General features: G+C 34.7%; 1 protein-coding gene across 1 annotated transcript in view; it reads right to left on the minus strand.

Annotated features, from left to right (window-relative positions):
• Positions 1-6,024: 6,024 nt before the first annotated feature.
• The window catches only part of LOC109169959 (eIF-2-alpha kinase activator GCN1-like), a 64,347-nt gene continuing 56,048 nt past the window's right edge, over positions 6,025-14,323 (minus strand). Inside the window, exon 23 of the mRNA XM_019318875.1 lies at positions 6,025-6,034. The gene's annotated coding sequence lies outside the window, so the exon portion shown is untranslated. The remainder of the gene's footprint in view (positions 6,035-14,323) is intronic.

Below are 14,323 nucleotides of genomic sequence, written 5' to 3' on the forward strand. Positions count from 1 at the left end.
GAGACGATGAAGAAAAAGGAAAAAGAAAACGAGAGGAAGAGAAACGAGGGTCAAAATGAAAGGAGAGATAAACATGCACAAATGAGAAGGGAAGTTAGATGAGGGATAAAAAGCAGAAAAATAACAGGACGGAATAAGAGATGGAAGGAGAAGGAAGGGGAAGAGAAATAAAAAAGACGAGGATGAAGAGAGTTAAGAAAATTTGGAGAACGAGAAGGAAAAGTGTTTAAAAAAATAAAAGATAAATAGAATAATAGAAGGGGAAAAGAAAAAGAAGAAAAAATAGGAAGAAAATAAGAGAGAGTAAGGATATAGAATAATGTGAACAAAAAGAGAAAGAGGAGAAGAAAAAATAAGAGTAGACAAAGAAGAATGAAATGGAAGATAGTTGGAAGGAAGAAAAATAGGTGTGAAATAATGAAAAAGATGGGAAGATTAATAAGGAAGGAACTAAAAGAAGATAAAGAAGGAGGATGAGAATAATAATAAAAAGACCTATAAGCATAATTAAGGGAAAAAAGTATGAGAATTATTCAATGAAAGGATGGAGAACATGAAGAAAAAAGAAGAAAGAGAATGAATACGAGGACAAGATGGAGAAAAATAATACCTCACACCATGAGAAAGATAAACATGCACAACTAGAAGGGAATTTATATGAGGACAAGAGGTAGAAAGCTGAAAAATAACAAGACAAATAAGAAATGGAAGGAGAAGGAAAGGGAAGATTAATAAAAAGACGAAGAGACTTTGGAGAATGAGAAGGAAAGGGGAGGATAAAAGTTAAAGATAAAAGGGGAAGAGGTGGAAAAATAGAAGAGGAAAAGAAAAAGAAGAAAAAATATAAGGAAAATAAGAAAAAAGGACATAGAGAATAATGCGTAATAAAAAAGAGAAAGATGAGAAGAAGAATAAGTAGATAAAGAAAAATGAAATGGGAAGATAGGTGGAAGGAAAAAATAGGGATGAAAAGGATGAATAGATAACAATAAGGAATGAACTAAAGGAAGATAAAAAAAAAAAGTGACGAGGATATTAATAGAAATAGAGAATTACAAAAATTATGAGAACATGGGAGGAAGGGAAAAGAAGTAAGACAATTATTTTAGGAAAGGATGGAGAACATGAAAGAAAAAGAAGGGAAAAAAGAAGAAAATGAGAGGAAGATGAGAAAGAGAAGAAGAAGAAAGCGAATTAATACAAGGACAAGGAGGAGAAGAAAAAGAGAGCAACAGTAGATTAAAAAAAACAAGGAGAAAGAGCAATAAGAAAAATAGGAAGAAAACATACAGAAAAAGAGAAGTTGAAGGAATATGGAAAATGAAGAATGAGTGTCAAAATGGAGAGAAAGATAAAACATTACACTTTATTGAAAAGAATAAAGAGAAAGAAGGTGTATGAGGATAAGAGAGAGAAAACGAATGGAGGAAAATATAGAAGGGGAAGATAAACAAAAAGCGAAAGAGTGAGAAAGAGTTTGCAGACTAAGTTAAAATTATATATATATATATATAATATATATATATATATATATAGATGGAGAGAGAGAGAGAGAGAGAGAGAGAGAGAGAGAAGGTCAACAAAGAAAAAACGAGAAGAGATGAAAATTAGAGTTGGTTAGTGAGAAAGTATGGAGAATATGAAGGAAAAAGAAGGAAAGAAAGAGAGAAACGATTAAGGAAGATGGAAAAGAGAAGAAGAAAATTAAGAACAAAAAAAGGGGGATTAGAATAAAAAGAAAGAACATGATAAATATTAGAACGAAAAGGAGAAGAAAAAGAGAATTAGAGTAGTAGATTATGAAATGAGGAGAAGGGCGAAAAGAGGAAGAATGAAAATTTTGAAGTAGAAGACAACGAATAAAACAGACAATGAAGAAAAAGGAAAAAAAGGAAAAGATAAACACGCACAAATGAGAAGGGAAGTTAGATGAGGGATAAAAAGCAGAAAAAAATAATAAAAATGAAATTAACACATGGAATAAACAAAAAGCACATGAATACTAAAGCAGTCTCTTAACTAAGGCAAGATGTATACACTCAGGAAAATAATGCGGTCATTCAAAATGGAGGTACCTTCTTATTTAGAAGGCGAGCCTTAAACTTGGGGAATTTTGCCATCATTTCTTATTCCAACTCAGCTGAGCTCTTAAGTTTTACTGGACGGTAAAGTTGAGCTGTTTCGAGTTCAGGTTCCTTGGGCCTTGTCAGTGTAAGCTTAGGATTCCTCTGCACTGATTCCAGCCATACCATCCTGAAAAATAGTTTAAATTTTTAAAGAAAATGTACTAGAAAAATAATAGAACTTTTAAGCAAGTTATTTGTATTGATATGTGACATGGAACAATTCAAGCGTGGCATTGACATCTTCCTTGTACTAGATTCGAACTTCTTCATCATTTCTGCCATTGAAATAAATGGGGCTGCTGGTTCTCGAACACAAATCTGAAATAGAAATTTTCACCACGTATTAGATTCAGAAATTAATGTCCATAAATGAAATGCAAGACATAAAAATGCATACTAACCTTTCTGTCGTCTGTACGTGTTTCAGCAGTTGAAGTGAACAAGTTGCCGGTATATTTCCCAGGTCTTGTTTTATGTAGCTAAGTTTGGGGTTTGATCCTAAGGATATAAGCAAAACTGAGAACAAATTGAGGAGATCATATTAAAAATATGTGAAAAATGATACACTTAATAAGGTAAAAAATTTTAGTCAATAAATGACTCACCTGTCTAGCTTTTCCCTCTTCAAGTTTTTGCTCCTTATAGAATGATTTTATTGAGCAAAATTTGGAATTTCAGATGTAATTTTCATATGTGTTCCTGAGAGTCAATAATTGATAAGAAACATATTACACAGATAACTAGACAAATATGGAAACTAAAATAGAGATATCGACCTTGTTGCACTAGCTGGATTAATGCTTTTCACTTGTGATTCAGATTTTGACTTCAATGCAGAGGGGTTTGAGATCATACTTGCTATTGTTTAGCGGTCTGGTGCTTCTTAGCAATTAGCATCAGTTCGTTGGGCTGTTTTCTGAGAAGTTATTTTTGGTGGCTGAGGGGTGCATGCTCCCATTCAATAATCTCAGCAGTCAGTGAAACTTAATTGAGGCAAACCAAAAGTATAAACGAAGTTGATATTCACAGAGTAGAGGGAACCTTGGTAGTGAGGACAGTTTCAGAAAATTAATGTCCATAAATGAAATTCAAGGCATAAAAATGCATATTAAACTTTCTGGATTCTGTACGTGTTTTAGCAGTTGAAGTGTTCAAGGGTCCTAGTAGATTTCCCAGGTCTTGTTGTATGGAGCAAAGTTGGGAGTTTGATGCTAAGGTTCTAAGCAGAAGTGAGAACAAATTCAGGAGATCAGATTCAAAATATGTGAAAATTGATACATTTAATAAGGTAAAAATTTTTAGTCAATAAATGACCCACCTTTCTAGATTTCCCCTCTTCAAGTTTTTCTCGCTTCATAGCTTGATTTTCTTGAGCAAAATTTGGAGTTTCAGATGTAATTTTAATATTTGCGTTCCTGTGAATCAATAATTGATAAGAAAATATTACACAGATTTCAGCTCACCAAAATAAAGAGATATAGAACAAAACAAGACAAATATGGGAAGTAAAAGAAAGATATCTACGTTCTTGCACTAGCTGAATTAATGCATTTCACTTGTGATTGGGTTGCTGACTTTAATGCAGAGGGGTTCCTGATCATACTTGCTATTTTTTTTAGCTGTCTGGTGCTTCATAGCATCAGTTTGTTGGGCTGTTTTCTGAGAAGTTATTTTTGGTGGCTGAGGGGTGCATGCTCCCGTTAAATAATCTCAGCAATCAGTGAAACTACGTTGGCTTTGTCAGTGAAACTTAATTGAGACAAACCAAATTGTATAAACGAAGTTGATATTCACAGAGTGGAGCAAACCTTGAAGTGAGGACACCTTCTTACAGGATCCTTGAGAACTGATATTACAGCAGAAACAGAACCATGAACAGCTGACTACTTGTCACCAGATCCCTGAGAAGTTAGCGAAATGTAATAAGAACCATAACGCCCAAAACAACAGTAGAATACTATGCAGATGGAGCAAAACATACCAAATTGCTTCCCCGTCAGGAGTCACTTCTTGAGAGAGAGAGAGAGAGAGAGAGATATCAACAAAGAAAAATCGAGAAGGGATGGGAATTAGAGTGGGCGAGTGAGAAAGGATGGAGAACATGAAGGAAAAAGAAGAAAAGAAAGAGAGAAACGAATAATGAAGATGGGAAAGAGAAGAAGAAAATTGAGATGAGAAAAGGGGGGATAGAATAAAAAGAAAGAAATTGATAAATATTAGAACGAAAAGGAAAAGAAAAATAGAGTTAGAGTAGTAGATTATGAGCTGAGCTGAGCTCATAAGCTTTATTGGACAGTAACATTGAGCTGTTCCAAGTTCAGGTTCCTTAGGCCTTGTCAGTGTAAGCTTAGCCTTCCTCTGCACTGATCCAGCCATACCATCCTGAAAAATAGTTCAAACTTTTAAAGAAAACGTACTAGAAAAAACAATAAAACTTTTAAGCAAGATTTGTATTTACATGTGACATGGAACAATTCATGTGTGGCATTGATATCTGACTTGTACTAGATTCAAACTTCCTCATCATTTCTGCCATTGAAATAAATGGGGCGTTCTCGAACATAAATCTGAAATAGAGATTTTCACCATGTATTAGATTCAGAAATTAATGTCCACAAATGAAATGTAAGACATAAAAATGCATACTAACCTTTCTGCTTATCCTCATCATCATCTGCCATTTCTCTATCAGACGTCATCATCGTCATCGTCATCATCATCACTTTGAAATCCATCCATCTCAACCTCATCTTTAGCTTCCTCTGCCTTTGCAGCTTCTGAAGATTTAGAAGGTAGAAAATGATATCGAACATTAAGAGAATAATCGAATATACCATCTAAAGTGCAAATGAAACAAATAGAAAAACCAGTATGGGAAGAACATAGGAAAAAAAATTAAAATAGTTACTTACCAGCAAGTTGCTCGTTGTGCATACAAGGAGGTCAAGAATGGCCTTAAAAATGCCCTCTAAGCTTGCTGCTGGCATTTGATCAGCAGGAAGACTGAGCAATGATGTCAAGCCCAAGCAGCAAACCTTCTACTCATGCTGCTCCCTGCAATACCAACATGGTAATAATTAGAAACCTATCACTTTCCTTAGCTTTGTTTTTCTTATGCCTTTTACATCTCTCCACAAGAACTACAAGACCAACATATTGCTAGCTTTTAGAATTAGCCCGAGCTTCGCTTTTTTTAGTTTGTTGTAGCATATGGAACCAAAGATTGAAGATCTCTGTAGGCAACACCAAGCAGTATGCTCAGCGTAAATGAAGGGTTATAGTAAAGAGCATCAGCAATCTGTCTATAAGAAACAAATTTAGAAGTTATTTCACAGGAAAAGGACACAAACACAGAACGTGTGAATCTGTAGGGGAAAATATAGCAAAAAGAAGATCCACTAAAAAATAAAGTATCCACTAATTATTTGGTTTTAATACAGTAGACTTCATGTATCATTTAAAGATATTTCACACCCAGCTCATATATCAGGTATATGCAGAACTGCAAGTGCACTCACAACCTTTCATTGAAATTTGAACTCATTTACATGCCAATGAGACCTATGCCTCCTCAGCAGGAACAAAGGCAAAGAAACGAGTTCAAATCACAATATTACTTGTTAGATTATTAGCCACAAATAAGTCTTCTAATCATGCAAAGGAACAGTACAGACATAATCTCCATGTTTTATAGATTGGGAATCACTTCACAAAAAAAAAAAAAAACAAAAAAACAAAAACAAAAAAAACAAGGGAAACAAATGAATATGTATAAACAGAGAAATATTTAAGTATCTTACCACTTGGATCAGGAGGCACTTCAAGTATGGTGTTTCACTTCGATGCAGACATTCAATTAAGATTCTGAGATATGGCTCAACCCAGTGATCGACCTGTCCTGTGCAGTTCTGGAATGGAACTTCGATGAGCTTAGGTGCAGACTCGATGTCACTATCTTCTATGTTTTTGTCCCATCAATTTCAGGTTTTCTCTGAGTTCTCTCTATATATAGACCTGAAAAGTGAAAAATGCATATTATGGCTACCAAGATGATTCTTGTGCTCCACGGACATGTGCATGTGCATTGAAGGCACTGGATATAAAACCAAAGATCATTGTGAATAATAAAGAAATACTACTCTATACAAAAAGCTATAATAAGTAAATAAGCAGACACAATACTTACGAAAGGGTAAGGTGAACAAGCTTGGGAAGGATATGAGGCAGCACAGCACTGGTCCTGACACTGAAAGAAGCATCCAATACATTTTAAAAATCAGAAAAGGTGCCCAGGCAGATATGTAAGAAAATACACATTTGCAAATGGTTTTCAACCTTAAAATCTGTTTTAAACCATCCAGAGCAGTATCAGGGTTTGATCGTCCTCCAGAGCATGCAGAAGTGTCGGAACAATCTCATCTATTGCTTGCATTCAGGAAAGCAGTAAGAAATTTTTCATACAGGAAAGGCACAAACAAAATTGCTTCCTTCAATACATATGATGTTTCGTAACATACATAATAACTTCAATACGTTGTGAATTTAGTAAGCGTTTCAAGATAATCTTTGACGAGACAAATGTTTCATGTTTTCCAGGCATAATCCTAAATGTTCAGAAAGATCAAAGGGGAGCAAGCAAATGAAAAAGGTGCATACTTTGGAATATGGATGAAGGTTGGCCATCATGGATCATCAATCTTCACTCCAACTTCTCCAATTCATTCAACCTCTCTATGATAGCCTGCAGTTTCAGCAGAAATCAAACATTCATTTTTTCTGCAAAATCTAAGGAAAGTACACTTCACTAGAACAAGGATAAGGCACAAGAAAAATCCATCTTCTCGCGATTACACTCACCTTCTGACTTGTTTCTTGGAGCTCCCCAGCGAGAACAAATTCATCTAAGATTAGATATACCTTCATAAGAAAACAATCAATCAGAAGTATAAATTACAATGCAGCATACACAAGGTGAATACACTACCTTGTGAAAGTTAAAAACCAAATCTAACTCCCAGACATTACTAAAAAAGTGATCCAGTATCTCCACAAACAAGTGGATGCACTCTAAATAAGCCAACACGTTGTCCATCATTTCAACACAGCGAGAATGACCTTACACTTGTGATCCAAAGGTTCAGACAAATGTAGAGGACTGTTTTATAGTTGATACTCTAATAAAGGGCATAGTTCACTGCATGCCATAAATAGGCAACATAGTGTCTACGTATAGCTTATTTTGTTGGTTGCAATCCTTTTAATAGTCTCATAGTCAAAACTAGCAATGTGTAGAAATATAGTAACAGCTCATAACCCTGTGATTGGAATGAAAAACTCCTTTAATGCTTGCTCACTTGTCACTTCAATTAACTCTCCACGGCCCAAAGCTGCTTTCTCTTAATTCAGCAGATCCAAGAGATCCTACAATAGATAATAAAAGAAATTCACATAACCAAGCAATCAAAGCTCAACAATCTTGCATTCCTAATACTTGTTACCAATGCTTGTAATAATGCAAAACAGATTCCAAAATCAACAACAGCAATAATAAAACCAATCTTTATGTATCATTAATAGATTATACATAGTTTCTTACATATAATAATTCTTGGAAGAATTTCTATGCTATAATTATTAAATATTAGAAAATTTGGTATACAAATGAAGAGATTCTTTCAATTTATATTTTAAGTTCACAAACAAAAGATAAGCAGGAATACCTGGAGGAACATAAGAAGCATAGGTTGAAGATCTTTCCGGGGGCAAAATCCAGGTATTAGAACTGGTCCTTCCTGCATGTTTCTATACATCACGAACCAACTTTATATATGAAGGAAGAACTTCTCCAACTCCTTTGAGACGCCCCAACAGCAAAGACTTGATACCTGGTTTTTAATAAATATCCAATAAAGTATGCAGAACTTTGTCTGACTGAAGCCCGGAAGAATAAAACTTAAATAGTGTTAGCTAAAAAATGCAATTCAAAGAAAAGAAAGTCACATTATCATTATGTAAAACAATAAATCATGCCTGAATATCTCCAACTCCTTTGAGAAGCCCCAACAGCAAAGACTTGATACCTTCCTCGTCAATTACAGTGACAACAGTTTCTGCTGCTTTCTTGGCGAGACATTGAACCTCCGACATTTTCAAGGTGAAAGCATGACAAATGCAAATTATGCAATGAAAAAAAAAACACAAATCAACTCAAGCAATGACTCAAATTTAAATGATGTGAATGACGAAACCAAGTAAATGGCATTATGGCATAAAAATTAGGTTACTACCATATCAGTATAGCCCATTGCAGTGAGTAAAGCAGGAAGGATGGTACCCAAGGGGGGCATCAAGACAAGGTCCAGCAACCTCTGCTAAAGCTCCCAAAGCATGAGCATTGAAGGCACTGGATATAAAGCCAAAGATCATTGTGAATAATAAAGAAATACTACTCTATACAAAAAGCTATAAGAAACAGACACAATACTTACGAAAGGGGAAGGTGGACAAGCTTGGGAAGGATATGAGGCAGCACAGCACTGGTCCTGACACTGAAAGAAGCATCCAATACATTTTAAGGTGGACAAGCTTGGGAAGGATATGAGGCAGCACAGCACTGGTCCTGAAATTGAAAGAAGCATCCAATACATTTTAAAAATCAGAAAAGGTGCCCAGGCAGATATGTAAGAAAATACACATTTGCAAATGGTTTTCAACCTTAAAATCCGTTTTAAACCATCCACATCAAACATCCATTTTGCATGCAATAAGTGTCGGAACAATCTCATCAATTGCTTGCATTCCAGCAGTCTACACAAGGAACCATAATCAATTCATCATCAAACTAATATTTAAAATATAAAAACTGGTATGTCAACACACCAAGAACTAACTAGTGGTACCATGTAGAGAGTGCTGAATGCCAACACTGCTGATTCACGAACCTCAGGTCATGCTATAACATCGGAAAATATCAATATGAAAATTTCATACAGGAAAGCAGAAACAAAATTGCTTCCTTCAATACAAATGAAGCTTCGTATCATACATAACAACTTCAATAAGTTGTGAATTAAGTAAGCGTTCTAAGATAATCATTGACGAGACAAATGTTTCATGTTTGACAAGATATGAGATTGGACCGAAACAAAAAGATCAAGTTGAGCATTCTCACATGAAAGCACTCTCTACCTAAAAGACAAGAAAATTACCTCAATTATGAATAGGGGGAGGAAATGACCCAGCAACCACAATGTCTTCATCAATAAAAATATGTGAAAAATGATACACTTAATAAGGTAAAAAAAAAAAAAAAAATTGACAATACATGACCCACCTGTCTAGCTTTCCCCTCTTCAAGTTTTTGCCTCTTTATAGCTTCATTTTCTTGAGCGATATTTGGAGTTTCAGATGTAATTTTAATATTTGCGTACCTGTGAATCAATAATTGAAAAGAAACATATTACACAGATTAATGCTTTTCACTTGTGTTTGGGTTGCTGACTTCAATGCAGAGGGGTTCCTGATCATACTTACTACTTTTTTTAGTAGTCTGGTGCTTCTTAGCATCAGTTTGTTAGGCTGTTTTCTGAGAAGTTATTTTTGGTAGCTGAGGGGTGCGTGCATGCTCCCATTAAATAATCTTAGAAGTCAAGTTGATATTCACAGAGTGGAGCAAACCATGAAGTGAGGACAGCTTCTTACAGGATCCTTGAGAACAGATATTACAGCAGAAACAGAACCATGAACAGCTGACTGCTTGTCACCAGATCCCTGAGAAGTTAGCAAAATGTAATAAGAATCATAACCCCCAAAACAACAGTAGAATACTATGCAGATGGATCAAAACATACCAAATTGGCTTCCCCGTCAGGAATCACTTCTCATCCAATCAACAATCCTTATACATGGCTCAAAAGTTAAGGCTTATTATGCAAATTCCAGTGGATTGGTGCCCATATTACGGAATTAAGAATCAGACCAATTGTGAAATCCTATATATACATGCATTCAAGATTTATCTCAAAGCATAAAACAACAGCGACAAATTCACAAAGGTAAACACACAGCTGAAATTAATAAATTAACCATCTCTTCATTAAAAAGCATTTCATATAAATCAGTTAGTAAATAGTGGCTTCACATACTGTGACAGGCTGGTTATACCATTTGTGTGAAAAGAATGAATTACCTAAAAATGCCATGGGAAACATCCATTCCAACTATCGATGGAGAATACTCCACTGCAAGCAAGAAATTCATACCATCAAGTTATAATAAATCAGGGAAATGAAGAAAGAGAATAAATATGAGGACAAGTAGGGGAAGAATAATACCTCACACCATGAGAAAGATAAACATGCACAAATGAGAAGGGAGTGTAGATGAGGAAAAAGGGGTAGAAAGCTTAAAAATAACAACACGAATAAGAGATTGAAAGACAAGGAAGGAGGAGATTAACAAAAAGACAAAGAACTTGGAGGATGAGAAGGAAAGGACAAGATAAAAATTAAAGATACATAAATGGGGAAAAAGAAACGAAGAAAAAATAAGAATTATGAGAGTAATGAAGGGAAAAAAGGAAGAAAATGTGAGTGAAATGAGAAATAGAAGAAGAAGAACAACAAGAACAAGAAGAAAAGGAAGAAGAGAAAGAGTGGGTATAATAATTAGAAAGAGAATGAATATGAGAACAAGAGAAGACAAAAAAGAGTAGCAGTAGACAAACAGGAAAGAGAAGATGAAGGAATATGGAAAATGAAGAATGAGGGTCAAAAAGGAGAAAAAGATAAAAATTAAACTTTGATGAAAAGAATAAAGAGAAGAAAAATAAGGTGGATGAGGATAAGAGATAGAAAGAGAAAGGAAGAGGATAAAAGGAGAAAGAAAAAAGACGAGAGACTGAGAAAAGGAGTTTGGAGAATAAGAAGGAAAAGAGATGATAATATGGAAAACACGAAAGAAAAAGAAGGGAAGACAGAGAAACGGATAAGGAAGATGGAAAAGAGAAGAAAATTAAGATTAGAAAAAGGAAGGTTAGAATAAAAAGAAAGAACATGATGAATATTAGAACGAAAAGGAGAAGAAAAAGAGAGTAGAGTAATAGATTAAGAAATGGGTAGAGAGGCGAAAAGAAGAATAATAAAAATTTTGCAGTATAAGATAATAAAAAATGAGACGATGAAGAAAAAGAAGATAAAAAAAAAAAAAAAAAAAAAGTGAGAGAAAGAGAAACGATGGTCAAAATGAAAAGAGAGATAAACATGCACAAATGAGAAGGGAAGTTAGATGAGATATAAAAGACAGAAAAATAACAGGACGGAATAAGAGATGGAAGGAGAAGGAAGGGGAAGAGAAATAAAAAAAGACGAAGATGATGAGAGTTAAGAAAATTGGGAGAATGAGAAGGAAAAGTGGCGAAAAAAAATCAGAGATATATAGAATAATAGAAAGGGAAAAGGAAAAGAAAAAATAGGAAGAAAATAGGAAAAGAGTCGGGATATAGAATAATGTGAACGAAAAAGAGAAAGAGGGGAAGAAAAAATGGTAGTAGACAAAGAAGAATGAAATGGAAGATAGGTGGAAGGAAGGAAATTAGGGGTGAAATGATGAAAAAGATGGGAAGATTAATAAGGAATGACCTAAAAGACGATAAAGAAGGAGGATGAGAATAATAATAAAAAGAACTATAAGCGTAATGAAGGAATAAAAAAGTATGAGAATTATTCTAAGAAAGGATGGAGAACATGAAGAAAAAAGAAGAAAGAGAATGAATACGAGGACAAGATGGAGAAAAATAATATCTCACACCATGAGAAAGATAAACATGCACAACTAGAAGGGAATTTATATGAGGACAAGAGATAGAAAGCTGAAAGATAACAAGACAAATAAGAGATGGAAGGAGAAGGAAAGGGAAGATTAATAAAAAGACGAAGAGACTTTGGAGAATGAGAAGGAAAGGAGAGGATAAAAATTAAAGATAAAAGGGGAAAAGATGGAAAAATAGAAGGGGAAAACAAAAAGAAGAAAAAATATAAGGAAAATAAGAAAAAAGGACATAGAGAATAATGCGTAATAAAAAAGAGAAAGATGAGAAGAAGAAGAAAGGGTAGATAAAAGAAAAATGAAATGAGAAGATAGGTGGAAGGAAAAAATAGGGATGAAAAGGATGAATAGATAACAATAAGGAATGAACTAAAAGAAGATAAAGAAAGGTGACGAGGATAATAATAGAAAGAGAGAATTATAAAAGTTATGAGAACATGAGAGGAAGGGAAAAGAAGTATGAGAATTATTTAAGGGAAGGATGGAGAACATGAAAGAAAAAGAAGGGAAAATAGAAGAAAATGAGAGGAAGATGAGAAAGAGAAGAAGAAGAAGAAAAGGAAGAAGATAAAGAAGTGAGAAGAAAAATAAGGTGGATGAGGATAAGAGATAGAAAGTGAAAGGAAGAGGATAAAAGGAGAAAGAATATGAGACAAGAGATAGAAAGTGAAAGGAAGAGGATAAAAGGAGAAAGAATATGAGATAGAAAGTTTAAGGAAGAGGATAAAGGAGAGAGAAAAAAGACGAGAGAGTGAGAAAAGGAGTTTGGAGAATAAGAAGGAAAAGAGATGATAATATACACATACATAGAGAAAGAGAGAGACAGGAAGAGAGAGAGAGAGAGAGAGGAAAAAACGAGTAGGGATGGGAAAGAACGTGATGAATATTAGAATGAAAAGGAGAAGAAAAAGAGAGTAGAGTAATAGATTAAGAAATGGGTAGAGAGGCGAAAAGAAGAATAATTAAAATTTTGAAGTAAAAGATAATGAAACGGTCTAAAAAGTATCACATTCTAACATAAACGGTCTAAATAATCAGTGAGGATATCATTACCATAAACCAGATTTCGAGAACAGTCTAAAAAGTATCACATTCTCAAATGAAATGGTCCGATGAAAGCCTCATCTTTTTAGGAAATTTGATAAATGGGGACTTTGATGAGGAAACATACCTGAAGTAGAATACCAGTGAGACACCACCTGCAATGTGAAGACAATGCAAATGCAGCCCAGCACTCATAGTTCTCCAGGATTTTATGGTGTGTGCTTCATCCAGTACAATTCGATGCCAATCAACTTCAAGGAATATGCTACTCTCCACATCCTAAATGACAGTTCAAAACTGGCTAATGCGCATAGATCCAAATGAACAGAATAAATACACTTTCAAGCTCATGGGAAAAACATTGATACGGATCTGGAAAAGGCTGGATTACTTGCAGTTTCCCCAGGCCCATAGCATCTGCTAAGATCTGCAGAAACCACCTTCCGCAGAGAAATTAATATATACAACAACAAGAAAAACCAGACATCAAGATATTAAATTGGAGTTAAAGAAAAAAAGAGTTAACAAATAAAATTCACTACCCCTCTCTTGCTGTTTCCAATGCAGAAGGAAATTCTGCAGTTGATTCATCAGAGAAAATGTTCACATAAATTGCAGGACCCCTCCTGTTGAAAAGCTTGGTCAGCAAATTCCCAAATTAATAGAGCACTTGGCCAAATATTTTACAAATTTAGCTGGCAATCGATATATTCAGAAATTAGTTATTAAAGATTACAGGTATATATCAAAAATGGAAAAACCATAAGAAACCTTACCTTTTTTGCTCTGCCAGCCTTCCTTGCCGGATAACCAAAGCATCAAGTGCAAGCTTCTTAAAAGCTCTTTCAATCATCTTCTCCTCAATAGTATCTGCACATTGAATTATAATTTATGAATATTAATTTATGTCCATGCTGTGTTAAAAAATTTAAGCTAAAACTGAATAAACCTCGGTGCAAAAACGGAACCCTTGAAATTCCTTCTTCTGATCAATCCTATGAGCACAATCCTGAGCTTGCAAATCAACCTGTGGATTCCTGCAATGTTGGTGAACACAATACCTCGACGGGGGTGTAATACTTGGCCAAACGAGTCTTTCCTTACCAGTTTTGAAGCACAATGAATCGAATCTGCCAATTTCAAACCCAAAAAAACCATCAACCAATTTCCCAGAAAAATGAATCGAGAGAACACCCAAATGGCAATGCTTGAAATTACCATTTTGATAGAAACCACTGGACCCAAGAGACAAGACTGGGTTGATTCAGTCCAGCGTTCAGAGAAAAAAGATAAGATTTTCTGTTTTCCCCGCTGTCCTGAACAGTATA

Source organism: Ipomoea nil, unplaced genomic scaffold, assembly GCF_001879475.1.
Source record: "Ipomoea nil cultivar Tokyo-kokei standard unplaced genomic scaffold, Asagao_1.1 scaffold3321, whole genome shotgun sequence".
NCBI lineage: Eukaryota > Viridiplantae > Streptophyta > Magnoliopsida > Solanales > Convolvulaceae > Ipomoea > Ipomoea nil.